Here is a 24,436-nt window from a genome sequence, read left to right as displayed (position 1 = left end):
ATTGAAATAGATTTGCAGTAGCTGCAGAACATCTACTGCCTGTTTTTAGCATTTTTGTTAGGAAGGAAGTAAACAAAACAAGGCCAGAGATAGGTAAGATCACAAAATTATGGTCTTATGAGCTGCACTTTTCTGTGGGTTACAAAAAGAACATCCCAATCTTATTTATCTGTACGAACAAAACTATTGTGTAGGATTTTATTGCCTTGTGATAATAAGAGATAAAAAGATTGTTACACATGTGCCTTTATTAACTGTGTCAGGAATGTCTGTCCATCCATTTAATGCCATTAAAAATTAATTCATAAATCATGCAAAAGGAAAAGTAAAATGATGGAAATACTCTGCAGAATTTTTAAGGACAGAAAGCTTACAAACTACCCTTCTACGGGAGATATTAGTAGAACTAGCATACACATTTTTCAAAGTGTAACGGTAACAAACAATAATTTCAGTGGTGGCATAAAGGGATTCTTCAGCAATTCATCAGTCAAACCTCAAATCAATAATAAGTTATTCTATAAGCCTGCTGCAAATCTGGGCATTTTTATTCTAGTGCAATAATAAATTAATAATATGTCCAGAAATTTAAGGCTACAGAAAGAAGTATTATCATTAAATATCTATGAATGATCCATCGCTACTTGTTTTTTCTTCTTCTATTACCAAATTACTTCTTCTTCTTTCTTCTTCTATTACCAAATATGTCCACATTCCACATTTGTGGAATTTAGAAAAGTAGATAAAAACTGCCTCAGAAGTGAAAGGCAACAGGTAATAGGAAAATAATTCAGAGGCATAGGAGATGAATAAGTGAAAGCAATGATTTTTCTATATCTACATGAAACTATTTCCCTAGTGGAAAAAAATATGTATTTATTTAGTGATGTGGGTTTTTTATTGAATACACAAATGTACTTGATATTTTGCCCTATTTTAAAAATTATGTGCTCCACAGTGTACTCTTGAATTCAGATTAGCACAACTGCCTGCTGGAGCTTTGTCTAAATTTCGCTTATGTCAGTGAAAAAACTGCCTTTGGTATAAGTGAAGATATCTTTACTAAATATCTTTACTAAAAGTTGGTTAGATTTATGATTGACTTTCATAATTTTTAAGAAGGGATAAAATTGTTAGATGTCACATCTCATATTACACTGGAATCATATGAAAGGCCTTTCAAGTTCCCTTCAAATTGAAAGGGTTTTGTTTGAGATAGTGACGAAAAATGCCCACCACCATCAGAATCTTCAAGTCCTTCCCTACCATAATTACACTATAATAAACTAGATCTAAAGGAAAATTTAGTCAATATAGAAAAAATTTACATCTACTTGATTCCTTGTGTGCATAAGTAATTTTTCCTATAAGCTTTCTTGGTTTTATGCAAAACCAGAGTTATGTAAATTGCATATATGTTAAACCCTGAAAAATGAATTTTTTCTGTGAATAGTCTCTGATTTGATACATGAGATTCGTTATTTCCATCTGAATTTGTTTTGCACCTCTATTGTAAAAATAAAAGTTATATTTGCACATTATCTGTATACCAGCTAAGCAATTCAACTCTTATTATGAAACATGGTGTATGTTTCCTGGAGTCTTAAACATGAATTACCTGTCTTGCAAATTTCCTAATTAGTTCAACCAATTTTCTTTCTGTCTCCAGGTAATATGAACCAGTGATCTGAATCTGATGTTGTTAACAAAATAGAGCGCTGAACAAATGTTTTAGGTCACAGTCTGTTTATAGCATTAGAAAGAGTGCCTTATTTGTTCCTTAATTTATATGTTCTGATTAATTTATTAATTTATCAGAACACAAAAAAAGAAAAAGAAAAAGAAAGGATTCTTAGACCTTTACAACAACTCACATCTGTTTCAAAGTACCCGCTGAAGCAGCTGTCAGCTTTCAAGGGATTGTTAACTTTAAATGCAAGATTTCAGCACCAGAAAAAAAGGCGTTTCTAAAGTATGATTCACAATTCTGTCTGACTTCTTACATGCCTGTATAATACCACAATTTTGAATCCCACAATTTTAGTTCACCTGTAGTGATTTCTATTATTTTAAGTCTGAAAATATTTAATTTTTAAAAAAACACCAGATTAATAGAACTTTAATTAATTAATCCATCCAGTCACATTTTGAAATACAGTGCATGGCTTTGCATCTGTGTTGTCACTCATATTCGGTAATTGAAAATTACTGTAATAGAATCACTGACTGTAATCCAGAAGTTATTGTGGAAGATCTTATTGTGAGTATTTTTGTGGTATGGAGAAACTAATGCAAAATAGTTGTCAGGATGAAATTCATTCCCACCTTTAATTTTAGCATTGAAAAAATTATTCACTGAGATACCTTCAACAATCAATGTATTCAAACAGACTATTCAAAATTTAACCCCCCAGCTGAAACTCCAGACTCTGTCTTAAGTGATGTTTCAAGTAGCAAAATTTTAGAGAGATTCCACCAGCTGACTCCATTCCTTGGAGTGGTGGGTTTAGGGGAGGGTAAAAGTTCAGACGGGACACAGGTAGGGCAACTAACATGGAACATTTCTGTGCCATAATAGCAATGGTTGGTTAGAAAGGGAGGGATGTTCCAATGTAGGCATTGCTCAGAGATTGGGCACAGGTCTGCCTGTGGGAGTGGTGAGTGGTTTTAAGATTTTTTCCCCAAGTATTAAGCTGTCATTTTCTTGATCGATGAGTCTTCTTTATTTTCTGATTCTCTCTGTCAACCCTTTAGGGAAGTGAGTGAGCAAGTGGGCTGGGGTCTACCCACCCCAGAGGGAAAAAGCAACTTAGCATCAAAATGTAAACTCCAATGGAATCATGGTTGTGAGATTCAGTTCCACTTCTCAATTTTATATTTAAATAATTCATAGAAGTTTGATATTGGTTATTCTCAGTTAAACTATTATGTTGGTTATCTTTTTATATGCTTAAATAATATGAATGTTATATGCATAAATCATGATGTTTTATGCAAAAATGTGTTCAGCCATTAATACTACAGATGATTATATATGAAGAGAAACTATGTCCAACTAATATATTCCTGAAGCATTGTATGTTGTCATAGCATATGTAAGATCTTCTAATATAAGCCATGTGAAGATTTACTTAAGGATTTGGAATTGATTTGCACATTTTTTGAGTCTGACTCAATTTTTTTTCATTTCCTGCAGGGTCCGTTTTTGAGTAAATAACCATTTCAATTGTGACAGTCTCTGCTATAAAGAAGATAAATGTAATGTTATTTGGATTTATTTATAAATGTAAGTATTAAGATTTAAAATGAATCTTCATACACATGCATATGTTTCTGTAACTTCATGGAAGATTATTATAAGCAACTTAAAGCAGAAACTTTGATGCTGCCATAAGCATGTTCAGGGTACAGTCTTACCCCATGAAAGTAATTTACAGTGTAGTCAAGAGGTGGCCATGAATAGTGTATATTAAAGCTTTGCATTTTCACCTCCCTAGGAAGAGAGGATAGTACCATGGCTGTGAAGCAGATGGTTGCTGCTGACAGAGACAGGATTAGGAATCACAGAAAGATCCAGAAATAATGCCTTTTCAAACATTGCCTACAAGGAAATTCTAAAACTATTCCTAGTGCACTATGTGTTCTGAAAGTGCAACATGCAAAACATTTGCACCTCGGCTTCTCATGAAAAATAGGTCTGCACATCTCTCAGCCAATTTCAGTGAAATTGTACAGAGGAGTCTCAATTCCAGTGCAAAGCATGGACAGAGAAGACAAGACCTGTAAGTACCCCTGTATTTTTGATTAAAAAATACAGAATGAGTTAATGACAAAAAATGTTACAGAAACTTGTTTGTTAGGAAATAATGTTTCCTTCTTTGTGAAGCATGGTTAGACATAGGATAGCAGAAAAGAAAGATATCATCCTCTCATTTCTTCTTTTTCTGGTTCATATGCACAGGAAAAAAAAATGAGAAGGTAAATTCTGAAGCATTTACATTCCCATAGCTCCCTCTTGGCTTTCCCCATGAGAAAAGAAATTGGATAAAAAGTATATTTATGAAGATAAACAAGCAAACAAAAATTAGTTTTCCTTATTAAAAGGATGTTTAATTACCCCAAAGTGAAACACCTATAACATTTAATCTGATAATAGAAATAAGGGACAAAAAGGCTTAATTAATCACAGTAATTGAACACAAAATTGAAAGCAGTATCCATTAACTGAGAAAGAAAAATGACAACATAGGAAAGTACTATATGCATTATTAATTGTTTTATCAGAGTCTATTAAAACAACTGGATTAAAAGGTCCTTATAAGATGTCTTCATAAGCTCCTTTTTTCATTAATCATAAATCAATTATAAAATATTATTATATAAAACACTTGGCATACTTAATTTCAACTGTAAAAATTATTTTACTTTGTTCAAATCCCTCCTTCCAAGATTCCACTGAACTGTTTCTAGAGTTTAATTTTCATACTGATTCTTGAAAAAAATTTTACCATTTTCAGATAATTGTTTTCCAACACTTATACTTTCAAATAGAGAACAGATTGTGCAGAACATTTCATTCTTGCTACAACTGTCACCAAAAAAAAAGTCTTCAGAGTGGTTATTTGACATTTTAAAAAGTTATAGATATCAAAAACTAACCTTTTTGAAATTGAGTATGCAACATACTATGATGTTTGAACATATGCATGTGATTGAAAACTTTTATAACACAATACTAAACAATAGTATTATTTGAGTATCAAACTAGTCATGTATTATGATTTTATCAGAGAAAACTGGGGACATTTGTTCTAACCTAGATGGGTAAAATCGCAAAAAAATGAAATTATTTGATCAAAGCTAGACAACGGCACCATAGCACCAAGACTAGAATCTGTGAATTTTTCAGATTTCTCTCTGTTGCTAACAGAAGATTGTTTCATTTTTAACTCTGCCCTTTTTTGTGCCATTGAAACATTTCATCCCATAGTCCTTCTTATTGTGTCAAGCTCCCATGGAGGGCATAAAGGGCAGCACTTTTGCTTTAAAGAAAAATAAACCAACAAAAATTAATAGAGGATTCTTAAAAGAAATAACAAAATTCTGAGGAATTTGGAACTACAAATATAAAACTTCCATTTCAAAACGTTCCACCAACTGGTATTTTCTTCAAAGCCGAAACGAGAAAGATACAAGATTGTTGGTAAATCTTGTTCACTCCACAAGCCATAGATATTATTTCTTTTAGTTGGGATCACTTCATAATTTCATCACTTCTTTTTCTCATGGAGATATTAGGATTTTGTAAATAAAATGCCTTCTCCTGTGAGAGCAATTATCAGTGTGGATCTTTGTGTTAGATATTTGTCTGTTTGTAACCTGGAGTTTCTAGGCCAGGAGATGCAGTTTCCCCTAATGCTTAAGTAGCAGCTCATCTGTGATTACATGACACACATTTAATGCTCCCTAAAGCACAGAGACAGAATAGATTTGATTTCACAAAATACATGAAAAGCTGAAAATTTCATCAGCAACTGCTAATTCAACCTGTTTGCATAAGCTTGCTGAAAGTGTGAAAGCCTTGTGCAGCAGAAAGTGTGAAATTGTGCAGCAGAGTTAAACAGAATGAAAACAATCATTTCACTAATACTGAACTTCATTCGAGAGAGGATGTGTTTCTCACTCTGTGTGTGGCAGTGATTTTTATTTCCAACAGCACATGACACTTGACAAAGGCAGGGAAGTGGCAACAGACAACACAACAACATGCTGCCTGCCAGGATCTAATGGAGAGGCCTCTGGAAAAGTCCAGTGACACATCTATCCATGCCTCCTGATTCACTGGTTATGATTTAACTCCACAAATCTGGAAAGCCAGTAGAGCTTTGGGAACCTCTTCACAAAAATTATTACTTTTAATTTTTCATTCATATTTCAAATTCTTTGGAAGGACACACTAACACACATGTATATATGAAGATTAATTGCTTATAAAGGAATTTATGGATGAATGTATGGGTAACTGGAAGGACAACAGTGATGTACCTGAGCATACACTTGCAACTGCTGACATTAAATCACAACTGCGCAGTAGATATTAGAATAGTATAATAGATTTCAGAATAGCAGTTTCAGTTAGCATGTAAGCACCATTTTGGAGCAAAGAAATTTGATATCAGAGATGTCAATATAGCCATTAGATATTAATAACATGCAGTAACTACATTATCATTTCTGTACCTGTAATATCTATGGATAGATATATATCTGAAATGGATCAGTAGATCATTTTTTTTGCAGACTGACATATTCAGTGTCACTCCAGAAAGGATGTTTCTCAGATTAGTTTGTGGTAACAAAATAATATTTGTTATCAGGAAACCGCAGCTTGAAGGCTGTTGAAGAAAACCAAGAGCTTGAGGTGCTGACAGTGTGAGCAAAGATCGTGATTTAGGCCTTGTAAATATGATACTGGTCAGCCCAGGACCACAGAAATGTGCCACAAATATTCAGTTGCTATTCATTGAAAGTATGAAGCCTTATTGACTGGGAACGACAAAATGGTTTGGAGGAAAACACAGAAGCAAAGAATGAATATGCAGAATAGACAAAACATCACATATATAATAAAACTCAACAGTATGTGAAAATGGGGATCTGCAAGTAAAGATGAAGTAAGTAGATGGTCAGCAAACATATAAACAGAGTTTTAAGTCCTCTGAAGAGCAAGAAGGAAGAAATCCTCCATCAGTGTTTATTGCCAAATGAGCCAGGATGTTGACAACTCACTGTATTTGCATATCTTCTTCCTGGGGAAGACCGATGCCTTTGAGCTTAGCATGCTGGGCAGGCTTCAGGGGTGAGCCTAACAGCAGGGAAGAGAGTTGATACTAAAGTGTTTGTCTTTATCAATTTCAATTCTGTCATTATAAGCTGTTTTAGTAATTAATTGTGACTGAGTTAATAATATCTCCTTCGCTTTAATTAATCTAACAATAAATCCTTAGTTCTGTATATAAGGTGCATTCCTTAACCCACATAAATTACATGCAATCTTTGCTCTTGTACCCTGCCCTTGAGCTCATTTGTAATTTAGATGCAGCACTGCAATGCCAAAATACCAGAATGTCTGAAAGTACACACAATTTTATTCACATTTTAGCATTTATTCTGAGTATTCCTGCTTTAACACATTTAAATCAATCCTTAAAAAATAATTTTTGATTCCCAAACTGAATTATTCTATAGTTGTCTCATTAACTACAAATGTAATTTCCATGCCTACCACATATTTATTTCCCAATAATGAAGGCTTTTTTAAAAGCTTCATGTGGCATTCTTTGGTTCACATTATCATGCAGACATTTTTAACAACCTGACATATATGCTGTCAGGTTGGGAAGCTTAGCTGTGGCTTGTGATCATTTCATCCATACAAATAAAGCACTGGTTTTACAGTATGTATTTTAGCCTTATGAATTTCAGAAACTCAGTCAGGGACTAGCTCAGGAGATAACCAGACTCATTTAAGGCTATTAAACATTTATAGGGAGAAGTAAAGATTCCATTTAAAATCACTCATCACAAAACACCTAATACACTATTTTGATAGTAAATTTTTAAAAACTGTAAAATTTGGCCAGAAATAGAAGTTTTAGATATTTACAATATTATTACTGCATTCCCAAATCACCTTACATATTTATGTGTGTGATGTCAATGACTATCTCCTGTTCCAAAAGTAAAGGGTACATTTTGGGTTCAGGAAGAGCAGTCAAATAGCTGTAAAAATAACTGATGAGGGTCTCATATGGCTTAATCAAAAATAAAATACAAACAAGTAGATAAAGATATAAAGTCATACCATGAAAGTGAAAGAAAATGAAACCTGGGAGAAGAGAACAACACCCACCTGGCTACAATCTCCTTTCAGGGAATTGCAGAATGTGATAAGGTCTCTCCTGAACCTCCTTTTCTCCAGACTGAGCAGCCCCAGCTCCTTCAGCTGCTCCTCAACAGACTTGTGCTCCAGCCCCTTCACTAGCTTTATTTCCATTTTTTGGACACAATATGTTTTATTTGGGAATTTTTGCAAGAAAAGAAATAGGTAAATCCTCAGAACCATTTGCCATCTACCTTGAGATTTGTAATTCTGTTTTCTCCAAATCCTTCTAAAAATCCTGGTCATTCACTTTGAATAGATGCCTAAAAATGAACTGCACCCAGGATTAGGCTTCTAACTAAGATATCTCTCAGCTGAGAGCCTGAATATCAACAGTAGCTTGTAGTTTCACTATGTTTAGTAGTCTTCTTATTAACTTGCATAAAATGAAACATCTCCAGAAGAGATTTTGAGTATCCCTGTATTTTGGTTTGAGTCACAATGGACGACTAACATAAGAACAGAGTAGTGATCCTTTGTGTCACCATCCCCATTCTGGACAGCAATTCTGCCAATGCAACCATAGATTTTGCATAAGCCATGTTAGCTATTGCCTTTTCTCTATATCCCTATCTTCATAATTTCTAAGCAGGATGAACTGTGAGTGTTTAGCACTCAATGTCAAAGAGGGACTGAGACAGCTGTTTGCTCAAATCAAAATCACATTATATTTGCAGGAAAATGTGCACATACTGGCTGCACAAACAGATATTCATTTGAGATGAATACAAAGGAAGAAATGAGCAGCACACTGTTTTCTACAGCATTCTTTTAAAGACTGCACGGCTAGGATGACGGAAGAGAGGACAACAATGAGAAATTCACAGATTACAGGACACAGGCTGTGCACAGTTCTATAGAAAATCAGAGCTCTAATTTACAGTTTAAGCAGCTAATGCTTTATTTTGCCTATGTCAGCTGAATGACACACACACATAAATATGTTCTGGTTCATATTTTTTTCATATAAATGTGGGGTGTTTTTGATCTATATAGTGCTCTACATCACTGCTGAGTGTCTCAGGCCTCTGCTGGTTTCACTATGTAAGAAAGGCAGATTGAATCTCTAGTATGCAAATTACTGATTGAAAAATTAAACTAATAGTCTGATTTCATTATGCAGACTTGACACAAATGAGATCAATGTCATGGATTAAATTAACAAGTGAATAACTTAAAAGGGATAATAGGTGCTTCCATCACCCCCAAAGCACTTGAGATTAAATCAAGCACCAGGATTTACATCTGTTTTTCTCCCTGTTCTTAGATAGCCCAATCTGAGGAAACTAACATGTGGTACTGGTTTTTAATGGTAGGGGGCAGATAGATACCCATCAAGCTTCCAGTTTTACAGAGGTAAATTACAGTTGCATTCCCTGTCTTAGAATTATATACTGGGACTTACTGTGCCTTCCTGAACAACTTCAAGAAGGAAATAATTCTCCATTCCTTTGGGACCTATCATCAGATTTGTGTTTGTTCACAGAGGGCTTAATGAAATAAACATAAATGTAGCCATAGAGCGCTTATGTGCCACAACCCATAGGGACTTCTAGAGGAATAGGAACTGGGACCATAAACTTGCTTGCCTAAAGAATGTAACACAGAAAACAGCAGGCACTAGGAAAAGCTTCATAAAATTTAAAATTTTCTTCAGTGTAAGAGACTCACACACATTTTGTATTTACTACTGGATAGGCATCCAGGCTCTGTCTGTACACCTGACAAACACATCACTAGCTTTTGAGTGAAATGTGCAGAATGAAGTTGGTTGTCTCACTCTGGTTCTAATAACTAATTTTTTTCCAAATTGAAGAGCTGATTTTCTTTAATGAATGTCTGTGAACAGATATAGGTTTTCTTACATTAATTTGACTTTAATTCCACAATTAAAATCAAGTGTTCAATATGTTAAGGCTAATATTAAGCCTTGGGTATCTATCTAAAAAAGAAACAGCAAATTAATACAGCATTCCAGAGAGGAAATACAACGTCTCTTTTGAAGACATGATTTACAATTCATTTCTGCAGTATCATCCTTTCTATCTCTCCAGATATTTCAGCTTTTAAACAGGTTGTCATACCTTAACAGTAGCTATTCCCTGCTTAAAAAAATACGATGATACCCTTAGATTAAACACAAAATCACGATTTAAAAGTTCTCGCCTGTGTTTGGTTTCCCGCCGTGTCTCTGAAGCGACGCTCAAGCTCTCTCCCCCACGCTCGATGCCGAGCCAGCCGCGGAGCGCTGCTGCCCCCTGGAGGCAGCGCCCGCACAGGGAGCGCCCGCCGCTCCGAGCCCCGGCTCCTCCGGAGCCCGAGTATCCTCCCCTGTGAGACACCAAAAACCTCCTCGGTACTCATGCCACTGCCCAATCCGTGCCCACATTGCGGTGGCGAGCACCGCATTTAGCTCTTCCAGCGTTACTGGGCTGCCTGGATAATCCTCAGAATGATAAATCGCTGTCTGTGCGATTAATTTTCTTTCTGTCAAGTCTAGAAAGATGAGAGATTTTTGGGGACATCGTAGCATGTGTCAAGGAAATGCCAGCTGTCCCCATAACATCTCAGTGCTAACAATGGAGGGAGATTGATGATTCGTACACAGTGCTGTTTTCTCATAACTTTAACAAATCTGAATTCCTCAGCAGATAGAGCAATGGAATCTGCCAGTCAGCAGGAAAATACTCAGAGCAGCAACAGATATTTAAATAATCAATACTGTAACACTTGAAGATGGTTGTAGTAAACCAAAGGAACTTAAGTTTTCATACAATAGAAGAGATATTCCTTTTTCTCATTCCTCCTGTACTAAAGACAATCACAGAGAAAAACTCTTAAAGGAATAAAGATGTTTTTCTTTCACAAAGCAAAGTACTTCTTCTTGGCAGGTATTATGATTTGATATATATTAAGATTTGATATATGTGTGCTACATATTTAAAGCAATAAAAAAGTCTCAAAGAATTGAGCAGCACTCTTTAATTAGATATGCTGACATTAATGACTGACACTTACATGAATTGCAAGGATACTCCTTCAACATTTCTAAAGGCTTATATGCATTACAATGCAGACTGAGATGGTTTAGGATTACTTTCTAAACCTGGCAAAGGTCTTCCAGGTCGTGAAATAATAACAGCAGTATCTCCCATGCTTCACCTTATAAACTTACCGAGGTGCTGCTTGATAGAAATCTCAGGAGAAATCAATGAGCTCTATCAACAAATATATCTAAAAAGGAGAAGTACTGTTTCAAAAAAAGAAAGTGTGGTGCCTCAGAAAGAGCAGACTATGGTTCTCTTTTCTCTGGGGAACCACTCTCAAACATTACTGTGGTTTCTGGTTTATAACATAGTGGGACTGGACGGGACCTTGCAGTACTCTTCTTGAACCTTCTGGGCAAAGGATCTTGATTTTTTTAATACATCATATTTATTTTTTCAGGATTTGCAGACTCCTATGAATAGCTTAGATTTCTCTGAAAATTTATTTGTTTTTACCAAAATTATCTTACAGAAAGCACATGCTATTTTTCTAAGTGATGTATTTTTTGTAATGTATTGATTCCCCCATATTCTGAAGAAATTTATACAAAGTGCTCTTTGATGTAATCTTTTTGGATTTCAGTAAAGCTTTCAATACTGTCTCTCATAGGATCCTTCTGGACAAAATGTCCAGCCACAGCTTGATGAACACATCATGGGATGGGTGAGCAACTGGCTCACGGGTGGGGCAGAAAGGGTTACAGTGAATGGGGTGACATCAGATGATGACCTGTCATTATTGGGATTCTATAGGGCTCCATCCTTGCCGCTGTGCTCTTCAACATCTACAAAATCACTTGGACACAGGACTGGAAGGGATACTAAGCAAGTTCACAGTTGATACAAAACTGGGAGGAGCTGTTGACTCCATCAAAGACCGGGAGACCCTACAGAGAGACCTTGAGAAATTAGAGGACTGGGCAATCACCTCCAACAAGGGAAAGTGATGGAATCTGCACCTGGGATGGGGCAACCCTGGGTGTATGGACAGACTGGGGAAGGAGAGGATGTAGAGCAGAGCTGCAGAAAAGGACCTGGGGGCTCTGGTCGATGCAAGTTGAACATGAGCCAGCAGTGCCCTGGCAGCCAGGAGCATCAGCTGTGCTGGGGTGCATCAGGAACAGCATCAGCAGCCGGGCAAGGAAGGGGATTGTCCCACTCTGCTCTGCACTGGGGCAGCCTCACATCAAGTGCTGTGGCCAGTTTTGGGCACTGTCATGTTAAAAAAGACATTAAGCTATTACAGAGTGTCCAGAGGAGGACCATGAGAATGGAGAAAGGCCTTGAGGGGAACCTGAGGGCATTTGGTCTGTTCAACCTGGAGCACAGGAGTCTGAGGGGAAACCTCACTCCTGTTACATCTTCCTCAGGAGGGAAAGAGGAGGGGCAGGCACTGATCTCTGCTCTGTGGTGACCCATGATAGAACCCAAGAGAATGGCCTGAAGTTGTGTCAGGGAGGTTAAGGCTGGATATCAGGAGAATGTTCTGCACTCAGAGGGTGGTTGAGCACTGAACAGGCTCCCCAGGGAAGTGGTCACAGCACCAGCCTGACAGAGCTCAAGGGTTTGGGCAATGCTCTCGGGCACATGGCGTGACTTGGGGATCGTGCTGTGCAGGGCCAGGAGCTGAACTTGACGATCCAGGTGGATTCCTTCCAACTCAGCATAATCTGTGATTCTGCAGTTCTCTCATTCTTTCTCTCTCTCTCTTCTCCTTTACTTTTATTCTTTGTTATAATTAATCTGAATAAGAATTTTATTCAGGGCTCAGTTAGTAAATAAAACATAAACTGAGCATGTTCTTTTGACTTATATATGTTCTGAAAGTAGTGTATTATGTTTCATCCCCACACAGATGAATTCTGAACATCTTCCATACAGTAATGGCCAAAAACAATTGCAGACTTCAGTATTGAAAGGAACTAGTCCTATAACAAAAGTTGCTTCTGCCTCCACACCTTTTCACAGGAAACACATTGCTTCAGAATGATGGAAATTATTAAAGTGATATGCTGAGGAAACAGACCTTTTCTTTCTGAGCTACACACTGAAGAGTTAAGATGCTCCAGAAAATAAAGTGCCCCAGCTCTCCTCAAGAGAGAATGAGAACAGGAACAAAATTCAAGTAGTCCTCTCTTCTGTACAATGGTGAAATATTATTTTGGATGTCAATAAACGCTTCCAAATCAAGAGGTTTTATGCTGGTGTTGAATTATCAGCTTCTGGGTGTTACCAAAAAGAGGTGTGCTACATGTACCTTTGGTCTAATTATTAGGTGGCTTCTTTGATTTTATGGAGTCACGAGGAATACCAAAAGAAGGGAAATCTTTGGAAACAGACACACTTTAAAGACACCAGCTAAAGAAAACATGGCATATTATTGATGTTTTTCAACACTTCAGCTGGGATTTGCTTTGAGGTTAAGGTATTTGAGATTAGATATTAGTTTGTAGGTGGTTACATGTGGGCTATATGACTTAACATTGTGGTTACATCTAATACAGGACTGGTTTGCCTTGTTTCATTCTTTTTCAAATATTTCCTTCTTTCTTTTAATTCATATTTATTTTTCTTCTTTTTTCATTTTATATTCTTATTTTTCTTTCTATGATTTGTGAGTGTTTTTTTTTCTTTTCTTCCCTCCTACATTATCAACCAGGTGGTATTTTTTCCATTTCAAATCCCAGCAAACCCTGTTATAGTAGGTCCTTCATCACACATCAAACCATGTGTGTAACGAAGACAGGAATACACAAAGAAGAGTGAATTCCCCTTTTCAGGAATTTTAAGCAAGAATTCATATTAACAGGATATTGATATATTTGTTCATATATTTTGCTTTTATACTCTGTTCATCCTTCTTCTCTACATAGAATTTTCTGTCATCTGGTCTTCTTTTTATTTTCATGTCCATCATTGTCACCCAAAATTTTCCAAAAATGGTGAAAAGGCATTTTGCTAAATTATTTCTGTGGGAATAATATGTAGCCATAAAACCATACAAAAGTAGTGTATTGCCTGATGTATCAGAAAAGCAGAGTTTGAATTCCATCTTTCTGCCTTCTCACCCACAGAGAAAGGTGGAAGTCAGTGTTCTCAAACTCAGGAAAGGAAGGCACAACTTAAATCAGGAAAAAAAAACAGCTGGAAAACATGCAGTAAAGATTGAAACCATTTGCTGTAGCAGTACCAGGCTGAAACTCCAAAGATAGGAGCATCCCTTAAGTCCATTTTTCCCTGCTGCAGTCGCCCCAGCTACAGACCAGGACCAACTTGTCTGAGCTGATAAGATCTGACAAGATCACAGTTTGCTGTGGAATGGCTTCAGGCTACTTTTTTATGTTGTTGCTGTATGTGCAAAGACTTGGAGAATGGTATAAAACCAAGAGGAAACAAAATCAAGTTCCTCTACTTAATGATGCAGACCTGCAGTGCTGGTTTCAATGGCAGAATTAAATTCATTTTACTATAACATTCAAAAGTTAAATACAGATACATGACCTTCTAACTGTGAAGCTATGTATTTGGTATTTGTTTACTAGATTTTCTGATGGAATACATAGGTGTCTCTTTAAAGAAGCAAAAAGAAAAGGACTGATTTAAATCATCTGAGAATCTCAGTGTCTGCCCCTAACTATGAAATCTTCCTTTAATGCCTTCATGAATCATTCCATGATGTATAAAAAGAGTTCACAACCTGTAATTAACTGGCAACTGTTCCTTTGAAGAGAATGTCCAGCTTACATGCAAATAATTATTTTATTTCATTCATGACTGTCTTTTCATATGATCTTCCACCTGGAAATGAAGATTTGGAATAATTTGATCTAATTTTAAGTATGCTGTTTGGGTATATGATTCCTCTAGTGCTTTAACTCACATACCTTTTTCTCATAATTTTTTATATAGTGTATGGAATCAGAGTAATGTCTTCTCCTGGCTTTTAATTTTTAATTTCCTTTGTAAGAAAATGAGCAATCAACTGATTATTTCTACACCTTTTTTTTTTCCACACCATAAGGATGGACACTGGTAGATTTCATACATTCACTGCCCTTGACACTGTTTTAAAAGTTAAGCCAGAGCAGAAAATTACTTAAAGGATGATCTCCTATGTATCACCAGCCATGAAAAATTATTCAGGAATCTTCTAGCAAACCTGGTGACTTCTGTTGAACAGAAAAGAAATTCAGATTTTAGAACAAAATGTATCCCAGATCTAGGGAAGAAATCACAGCATTATCAAAAAAATTGATTGGAAGGAACTTCTGGGGTCATAAGTACCACAGCCTGCTCAATGGAGAGCTGGTTTCAAAAATTCAGACAAATTAGGAAAATCTCTCTTAAGATTTCACAGTGTCCCTGTTCTTCTGTTGAAGCAGTCTCATGAAAATATTTTTTCTTCCAGACTTTTAGAATTTCTGTTACAGGTTTTGACCATTGTCTTTTTTTTGAATCATAGAATGGTTTGGTTTGAAGATCATCTAGTTCCATCCTCCTTCAGGGGGATTGTCCCTGAAGGGACACCTTCAACTAGGCTGGGTTATTCTGAGGCACATCTAACATGACTTTGAACATCTCTAGGGATGGGGCATCCTCAACTACACAGAACAACCTGTTCCAGTGCTCCACCATTCCCACAGTAAAGAATTTTTCCTAATATCTTATCCAAACCTACTCTTTCAGTTTGAACTCTTTCTCCTTATTCCTTGCTCTTGTAAATAGTCTTGCCTCATCTTTCCTGCAAATTCCCTTCCAATACCAAAAGACTACAATTAGGCCACTTTGAAGGCTTCTGTTTTCCAGACTGAACAAACCAAATTCTCTCAGCCTTTCCTTGTAGCAGAGGTGTTCTATCCCTTTCATCAGCTTGGTGGCCTCCTCTGGATTCACTCCAGCAGCTCCATGTCCTTCCCATGCTGGGACCCCAGATCTGGATGCAGCCCTGCAGGTGGGGTGTCACCAGAGTGAAGCAGAGGGCAGAATCCCCTCCTTCACCCTGCTGCCCATGGGGCTTTGGATGCAGCCCAGGACATGTCTGGCCTTCTGGGCAGCAAGTGCACATGGCTGATCATGTCCAGTCTCTCATCCATCAGCACCCCAAGTTCTCCTTGGACTTCAAATCTGTTCATCCTCCAGCCTGTATTGGTATGGGGGATTGCCCAACACAGGTGCAGGACTTTCTACTTGGTCTTGTTAAACCATATGAGATTCCTGTGTATCCACTTTTGCCTGTCTTGGTCCCTCTGGACAGCATCGCATCCTTTAGGATGTGTCAACAGCACCACTCAGCTTGTTTCAAGAAGAGTCTGCCCACATCCATTTTTTAACCTCCCACCAATAGATTATTAGGCTCTCATACATTTCTTCTGGAGCTGAACAAACGATATTCCTCAAGTAGACCTTGTATGCATTCAGTTCCATCTCCCAGACATCTTGGTGGCACTTAGACAGTCATCTCTATCTGCTGATATTCCTCTTTCAAGAGTGAACCATTATTGATGCAGAGTCATGCAAGGGACTAATAGTTTCCCTCAACGTGCCAGCAATACTTTTGATGCTGTAGCTGGTTAGAATTCACAAAGAAACACACTGTTGATCCATGTTCAATTTGTAGCTCACACAACACCCAAGTTCTGTCTCTGCAGAGATGTTGCTCTGCCTGGACAATTTCATGGGGCCATTCTCCTCCAAGTGCAGGACTTTTCGGAAATCACTAAGCAATTCCTAATGGGAAAATTCCTCCTTCATGTTAACTTCCCTCTATAAGGCAACAATTTGGTGTCAGCCACAGATTTGGTAAGGGGGGATTCTTTCCCAAGGTCCAGAGCATAGAAGAAAATATTAAACACTGTTAATGTCAATATTTACCACTGAGGAGAATAAACTCATAGCTTTGATCAGAACATTGCTGCCCAGCTAATATAGAAGCATAGAATCATGGAATATGCTGAGTTGAAAGGGATGCACTGCACATCATCCCAGGACTTTTTGAGACAGGTTAGGTCTTTTTACTGGACCATATCTATGGATATGAGCAGATCTTAAAAAGAGTATAGTAATATGGGTAATTAAAAACAAGCTGTTGATGTTTATTTTCACCAGAGACAGGTTAGGAATACAGGAATTCTACTGGTTTGATTATATAGAACATGACTTTAGGAACAGTAACTTTTGGAAATATTCTGTTTTGTGGTAGCCTATCCATACTATTTTCATCATGTGCCCAAGGAGTATGCTGGGAACTGAGTATCATTCATACCTACAGTACTAAAGAAGAATTACTTAATAAACACCAATCTCTAATCCTTTTCCTGGTAAGTGTCAAGTTCCTCACACAGCCCGGAGTAGATGTCTTTTGGATTTTATCATCCTTATTTTTTTTTTTTCCCTGGCATGGTGAACAATGCAAAGTTGCATTGGCATTACAGAATGTAAATTGTGCATATTTCATTATCTAACATGGCATGTCTTTGTGACTGGGCATGGCTTGCCAAAAAGGGAGCACTAACTGAAAAACGTTTTGTTCATACAGCGCTAAAAATATAATTCATAAAGGTAATACTTAGTCAAAAACAGAAGAATTCCTCTGACTTTGAGCTTCATCAAAACCATGACTAACTCAGTCCTGAAATGTCCATAAAAAGACCCTTTTTTGTTTTACTTTCTTGATACAGAGCATATATACTACAGCAAAAAAGGCATGTCTGTGTGTGCCTCTGCACGTGTATGCATATGTATACGAATGATTTCTTAATATCTTACCTTCAGTTTAGTAGAGAACTCTCTAGCCAGACCTAAAAATTAGCAAGTCTGTGCTGTTAAACCTTCAAAGATCAACTCTTTTGTTTACAAATTCCCCTAAATATAGAAATTATTTTACATCCATCTTTGTAACAGCTTACCTCTTATCTGAAACTGTTCTGATTTGTATCCTTTGTCCTTGATATGTAGTGTTTCCTTGACTTCTACATTCAAGAACGGAAAGATGTATTTCAGGTAAAGGAGGTAGCATCCCTTTGAAATGAAATATCTTGTGTTTCTGATCAGATAAAAATGAATGCTCTTTTGAATGTTTGTGAAGGTTAAACAAATATACAATACTGGAATAGATTTCTGCTTGAAGGTCAGTCAGGATATAACAGGCCTCTTGCTGATATATCAGCCACTCTCCTTGCTGGGTTCTGCTCAGAGCCTGATGTGTGCCTTCCCTTCAGAGCACCCATTCTCAAAACAATAGGGACATGCTGAAGGAAATCATATTGTTACCCCACAGAGTTCTGGAGCAACTGAGTGCAGAAAGTAGTCCCTTGGAAGTGATTGAAGGTGGTAAAATAGAAAAGTTGTGAAGCTGCACACTGTTGCTCTTCAGGACAATCACATGGCCTTCACCATCCTATTTGCAGATTTTTTTCCAAATACTGCCTATTCATTTGTATTTTAAATTGTCTTACACTACAAGGCTGTGGTTTTCAGGAATTGAATTTCTTGTGTGAGTCTAGATCTATTAATCTTGCTGTTTGTGCTCTGTTAACTGTTGCCAAGAGTCTTTGTTGTATTGCAACTAAAAATTATTGAGATTCTAACATGCACAGACAAACGCACACACAAGCATTAATGATACAGGAAAAAAATATCAAGATCTTTAATCACAAGTAACCCTTAGGGGAGCTAATGAGAGAATGAGTCTTTAGGCTTTTGTTTATATTTACTATAAATTTCAGATCCTCATAACAGTTATGACAAAAAAAAATTTCAATTTGGGATTAAGGATCTTGAAACCAGCACAGTTAAACCTGATGAAAATTTCTATGAGAATCTGAGGTTGCTGAAATTCACTGTTGTTTATTTCATCTGAAGCAGAGTTTATAAGGGACCATTCATCTGTATGGAGACCATGTGAAAACAAGATGTAAAATAGCCTGCATAATAAGAGGTTAATGAGAAAATCATTAATTTCAACAGGACAACAATTGCATTTATAGGCAGTGTGATACTTAATCAAAGTAAAATATCTGGGCTGCTACACAATCATGTCATTAATACACATCCCTGTTCCTGATAGTCACTTCTGGCAGTTTCCATAGGCAAAATTCTAACTTTTCAAAGAAGAATTAGAGTCATAAAAAGAGGTACATGAACTAAACCTTACAACATAATCTAGGCTAAGTAGTTAGCAAAAGAAAACATAGAAAAATAATGTATTTCCAGTTTGGTTTCTTTTCTCTATTTCAAAGAGAGTACAGTTGTTGTATAGAGACCCATTCCCTCATTCAGATGTTTCTTCTACAAATATTAATATATCTCTACATTGAGTATTAAAACAAGTCGAGAATGTGAAATTTACCTATGTGAAGTAGGTTTAAATACTGACAATGTTAATATAGGGAGTTGTTAAATGCATAATGAAATGTGTGATTTCCAAAACAGACTCAATTCCAAGACATAAGGACAAAGACAAATATTTGCAGGTTGAGAATACATAAAAAAGAGTAAAACATGTGAACAGCTACCACTTGAAGTACATCAGAAATTCTACACAGCAATTGTTTGTTGATTTATACCATGCGCTTCCATTTTGGCAACAAATGACAAGTTTAATCTGGAAACGTAATAAGCTATTTATAGCTTTTGAAGCAAAATGTAAATCACAGATTTCTTACGGAGAGATTTACGTTTACGATTCCCTGGAAAAAGTGAGTAAGAAAGATTTTGGGCAAGATTATATAAAAATATGATATTAGTTGAATATCAGTTCCAACTTAATTAATATTATAAAATTAGCAAACTAAAATGAATTCATCTGCAACCAAAATACTAGCTATACCTTTATTTATGGCCAAAAGATAAAACATTTATATTTTCATTAACTCTAAATTGCATCTATAATTTTAAAATCTCTAAATCAGCTACTAACATGCAAGAAGAAATTACTTGAGGCTCTTTGGATGGCACTATGGAACATCAGTAAGGTTTAAATGGGTGTGAAAAAAAAGGTAAACAAGATCATAAGAGCCATTAAAAAAGGAAGTAAAAAAGCAAAATGCAACATGTCAATATAATCCTGCTTAAATGCATGGTGAATTAACATCTTGACTACTATGTGAAACTCAAATTTCCTTTTTCTATTTATCTTCTCAATAAATAGGCATCAAAGAGAAGTAGCTTTTCAAAATTAAACCTTTAAAAATATTACCATGAGATAATATATAATTCAAATGTTTATGAGTTCTAAAAATAAAGCTAATAAATGAATAAAAAACATGAAAAACATGTTCATCAAGGATTATTAAAGGTGAAAATGTCCTAATGACAGAATCATAAAATAGGAAGAGACTACAGTGACTCATCTGGTCAACTTCATTGTTCACTCAGGATCCCCTGAAGCACATAGCACAGGATTGTGTCCAGACTGTTCTTGAATATCTCCAGTGAGGGAGACTCCACATCCTGTCTGGGCATCCTGTTCCAGTGCAGTCACCCACAATGTAAATTCTTCCTCCTGTTCAGGTGGAGCTTCCTGTGCATCAGTTTCTGCCTGTTTCCTCTTGTCCTATTGTCTGGCAGCACCAAGCAGAGCCTGGATCTGTCCTCCTGATATCCTCCCTTCAGATACTTGTATACATTGATGAGGTCCCCTCCTCTGTCTTCCCTTCTAAGGCAGAACAGGCCCACATGCTTCAGCCTCTCTTCATAAGAGAGATGCTCCAGCCCTTTAGTCACCAACGTGTTCCAGGAGCTCCATATCTCTGTTGTCCTGAGGAGCCCAGAACTGGACACAGAACTCCAGATGTGCCTCTCCAGGACAGGGTAGAGGGGCAGGATCACTTTCTTCGACCTGCTGGCAATGGTCTTCTTAATACAGCCCCAGGATATCATTGGCTTTCTTAGCCACAAGGACACACTGCTGGCTCATGGACAGCTTGTTGTCCACCAAGTCCCTCTACAGAGCTGCTTTGCACGAGGTCATCCCCCAGGAAAAAAAAATACTTTAAAAAAAATCCCTGATTCAAACTGGAAGCATTTTGAGGGTATGTCTGGGGAGGTAGGAGTGTAAAGATCCCTATTTCCCCAAATCTTGGCCATTGTCAGAGACAGGCTACAGACCAGGACAGTAAGTTTAGGTATTTGTGGGCTTTCCCGTACTCTAAAGTAACGAGAATATTGAATAAATCAAAGTAGGTCTGGGATGTAGTCCTCTGCACATCCATATGCGGAAATATACACAGCCATATTTGCCTGGGTTTTAACAACAGGGATCACAATATAAAAAAGTCACTAAGGTATGGATATGAAAAATAAGAGGCAAAGTCAGATTGTAAAAATGTGAAGATATGTTCTGGGAAGACAACTTGTGTGAAACAATAAAGTGCTAGGATTATAGGAGGTAATGCCTCCATGAGGGGAAATAACTGCACAAATAATCTTTTAATGTGAGTGCATTTAAAATCCAGCATTAAACTGATACCAGTAGAAGAGATATGAATTTGTCATGTTTTGCTTCCCACAAATCCATGGGAATTTGCTACTACCTTGGAGTGAGGGTGCAATAAAGAAACACTCCTGGCTCACTGCTGGGATCTACCTCACAGAACTCTGGCTGTGGAAATCTAAAGCACTCTTCTCTCCAGTTTTAAGATGTCACACAATCCTCCCAGTCATGGTGAAAACATAATAATGTTGGCGATACATTTCCTCCCAGATAATTTGTATCTAATGGAAAAGTAACATATATCTAATCAGCTATGCAGTGGGGAATGAAAATGAACCAGAGATTAATCTATTCACAGTTCATTGACTCTCTGAAATTCAGGCCTGTTGCCTCATTTGTGAGACAGAGGAAAAATCTTGAAAATTTTATTTTAAAAAATGTTTTACTTGTTTAAGAAGGCAAATTGTGTATTCAAGACATTAGGTTTTAGCTTTCCTTAATGCAAAACAAAACTGGTATTTTGGTTTAACCACATAACTAATAAACACAATTTTATTACAGTCTACTGAAGAAGCATAGAAGAGGTTGCTGTATTTTTACCACACTCGCCTGCGATGAACACAGTGACATATGGACTGGGATGTTTTTCTCTTGAACTGCAGCCAATTTAATTAGAAAAAAAAAATAAGAGGAAAATATTGGCAAATTAAAAGAAAGGGGGGAAAAGAGAGAGAAATACATGCTTGCAGAAGTTCAAAGAAATGCTTTGACTTTATTCTTACAAGTCACCCATTTAGAAGCTGGCAGAGCATTCATATCTTGTGCGGTTAGCCCATGCTGTCTCCCATTGAAATGGAGAAGCAGGGGCTGAGCTATTCCCACTGAAATCAACTGTAGCTGGCTTCAAGCTGTGTTTTCCTACTATTAAGACTTGCTTTGCAGATAAGGTGTGGGAAATACTGATAATCTCTGAAACCTCACCCTTTGTAAATCCTACTTGCTGAAACATGCTGCTTGATTAATGCAGAACTGCATAACTTTTCTGAAAGATTCACATTTAAATAAAAAGAAAAAAGAAGCAAAGAAGGAAAGGGAGGTGATGGTATGCATCAGGATTTCAACCTGGATTTACAATCTTTGCTAAGGATTTTCTGTGTGACCTTGGGGCTTGCAGTAATTGCCCATATACCAGCTATTATCCTGTAGTAAAGTGCAGAATCTTCTCTCCCCAAGTATCTCAGACTCAACTCATACTTCCATGCATCATCTGACTTAACATAAATACATCTTATCCTGTTAATAAATCTATACTCCAATATGGCACCCTAGCTTCTCCAAAGCCCTGCTGAGCTGCCTATTAACTCCACAGGAGTCTACATTTCCACCAGCTGATGTGTGAAGAGCTGCAAAGGCTACCAAGAAATAGGAAGTGCTAATTTACTCCTACTGATCTCCCAGCAAGGCTTTCAGGGGATGTATTCTTTGCAAAAAGTGTTCAGGTCTGTAAGTGATCTGAGACCATGCTTACACTACTAAATGAAACACTACCAAATCAAATTCTGTGTATTAAACAATCACAGAGAAACCTTTTTGAGACTGACTGGTGCTAGTGTCCCTTTATTTCTAGCTGCTGAAGGAAGAAAATACATTCACAAAATGTAGTAGGCATTGTTATCTAAGCACAACTCTGTTTAGTTCGTAGCAAATAAGCAGACTTTTACTAGTCACCAGGATAATCCACACTAAATCATTCTAAAATCTATAAATAACACTCCTCAAAGTTGATTGTGGTTTAATCCCAGCTAGCAACCAAGTACCATGCAAACATTCACTCTCCTACCAGTTGAATCAGGGAGAAAATTGGAAGCTTGAAAGCTAGAAAATTTGTGTGTTGGGATAGAGAAGCTCTTAGGCCAAGCAAAAACCACACAGTTAAACAAAGAAAAAGAAAGATCATTCACAGCCTCCTATCAGCAGATAGGTGTTCAGCCATCACCAGAAAAGCAGTGTCCCATCACTGTTACTCAGGAACACCAGCAGCATCACACTGTTTCCCTCTTTGTCCTCCTTCCTGCCACTTTATTAAATGAGGTTGATGGAATATGTCTGGAATATCCATTTGGTCAGTTTGGATCACCTGTCTCAGTTGTGTCCTCCCAGCCTCCCTTGCACCTCCAGGCTCCTCACCAGTGTAGGAGTGTGAAAAGCAGAAAGGGCCTTGGTTCTATCTGAGTCCTCTCAGCAATACCCTATATTATCAACATTATTTTCAGCTTAAATCTAAAACACAGTCACTAGTCACTAGTGACAGCAAAGAAAATTAACTCTACCCCAGCAAAAACCAGCACAAAGTGTTGAATGGTAGTATAAACAGGGTGGCCTCTCTTGCAAATTTATAGGTGCAGACTTCATATTTCAGTATATATCTTTGTGGATGTTTCAAATTCAAGTGCATTTAGATTCTCAATTATATTTCAACTCCTAAATTCCTATGTATTTCAATAATAAATTAATAACATAAAGATCCTTAGGACATTTATGTGACAAGGCAGGTCCTTCTAGGGTGTTTCAGAAGGAGGTAATACCATTAACAAGTAACACCATCAGTCACCTGATGCAATTGAAACAAATCAAAGGAATCAAACCACATGAAATAAACAAGAAAAAATCAGTAAGCAACTCTCTCATGGAAATCCTGGAGTCACTACGATGAAGCATGACTTCTAGTAAGGGATATGCTCCACTTAATATATGATCCACAGTGCTTAATAGTGATAATTCTTCAAGCAAGAAAATAATTAATTCCCCTGTATTCCAGGTGAGAGCTTTACAGTAACTTAAAAGCTATTTCCATTTTGCCTCTTTTCTTGACAGCAGTATATAAATCCCTTCTGACATTGGAGATTAGTCTATATCTTGATGTTAAGACACAAGATAGAAGAGTGGCTATGAGAGGCACTGAATCCAGTTTTTCCATACTGTATAAGAATTCTGACTTGTGGGCTACTAAGCCAA

At 37.0% G+C, this 24,436-nt stretch overlaps 1 long non-coding RNA gene across 1 annotated transcript in view; it reads left to right on the top strand.

The window, feature by feature from the left end:
• Positions 1–3,570: 3,570 nt before the first annotated feature.
• The window catches only part of LOC141728934 (uncharacterized), a 77,913-nt gene continuing 57,047 nt past the window's right edge, over positions 3,571–24,436 (top strand). The window contains exon 1 of the long non-coding RNA XR_012580189.1: positions 3,571–3,782. This is a non-coding gene — a long non-coding RNA (uncharacterized LOC141728934). The remainder of the gene's footprint in view (positions 3,783–24,436) is intronic.

The sequence above is a fragment of the Zonotrichia albicollis genome, chromosome 4, assembly GCF_047830755.1.
Source record: "Zonotrichia albicollis isolate bZonAlb1 chromosome 4, bZonAlb1.hap1, whole genome shotgun sequence".
In the NCBI taxonomy this organism is placed as follows: domain Eukaryota; kingdom Metazoa; phylum Chordata; class Aves; order Passeriformes; family Passerellidae; genus Zonotrichia; species Zonotrichia albicollis.
This window is presented reverse-complemented; position numbering and strand designations above follow the sequence as displayed.